The following is a 1,136-nucleotide window of genomic DNA, read 5'->3' as shown; positions in this document are numbered from 1 at the left end:
AAAGAAAACCACAGAGAAAATTGTCAAAGATTTGTTGGAAGAGAATTTTCCTGGTATGGTGAAAGATGAGAATATAGCCATTCAGGAAGTCCAATGAACCCCAAAGAGGACAGATCCCAAAAGACAATCACCCAGACATATCATCATCAAACTTACCAAAGACAAAGACAAAGAAAGAATCATGAGAGAAGCCCAGGAAAAATGAAAAGTTACCTACAAGGGGCAACCAATAAGACTAAGCTCTCAACAGAAATCACACAAGCAAGAAGACAATGCGATGGTATATATAAAACACTAAAAGAGAAAAAATTCCAACCAAGAATTTTGTACCCAGCAAAACTGTACCTCAAATACGATGATGAAATTAGGACATTTCCAGATAAGCAGAAATGAAGGAAATTTGTTAAAACCAGACCAAGCTTATAAGAGATGCTAAAGGTTGCCTTTTGGACAGAGAAGCAACAACAGCCAACAACAACTGACCATTAAAACACACATGATGAGATAACCCAGAAACCAACCGAGCAATGGAAGTATCCAAAGTAAATAAGCCTACAAGATTGTAAACAGGAAACCAGAGACACCAATTGACAAATGAGGACAACTACAAACCAAAAAGAGGGAAAAACAACTGTGTCATTACAGGACTTGTAGATGGTAGGAAGTCAAGACAACTACAAGATAGAATGGACTGCTCTAAACTTCGGAAGAAAACTATAAATCACAAGGTAACCTCAAAGAAAAATGATAAACCTTCACATTAAAAAAGAGGACAAGCATAAATATTCAGCAAATACTAAAACAATAGCAATGAAGGAAGTGATAACATGATTCATAAACAAAATGAGTTCAGCATAGAAAATTATTTGAAACAAAGAAATAGACACCACAAAAAAGCACATAACAAAAATGACAGCAACAATTCATATTTGCCAATAATTACATATCTGGCAAGGGACTTATCTCTTAAGATTTACAGTGGAAGAGTAGATGACCAAACTATGGTACATACACATAATGGAATGCTATGCAGCACTAAAGAATAATGCAGATTCTGCAAAACCCCACATAATATGGGTGAACTTGGAAGACATTATGCTGAGTGAAATAAGTCAATCACAGAAGGACAAATATAG

General features: G+C 35.4%; 1 protein-coding gene across 1 annotated transcript in view; it reads right to left on the bottom strand.

Moving 5' to 3' along the window:
* Nucleotides 1-1,136, bottom strand: part of TDRD12 (tudor domain containing 12) — a gene marked incomplete at its 5' end in the record, with an annotated part of 227,744 nt that overhangs the window by 209,001 nt on the left and 17,607 nt on the right. The gene's annotated exons all lie outside the window — the stretch shown is intronic.

Source organism: Orycteropus afer, unplaced genomic scaffold, assembly GCF_000298275.1.
Source record: "Orycteropus afer afer isolate SDZICR_OR568_19922 unplaced genomic scaffold, OryAfe1.0 scaffold00459, whole genome shotgun sequence".
NCBI lineage: Eukaryota > Metazoa > Chordata > Mammalia > Tubulidentata > Orycteropodidae > Orycteropus > Orycteropus afer.
Note: the sequence above shows the minus strand (reverse complement) of the source record. Positions and strands in the feature narration are given on the sequence as shown.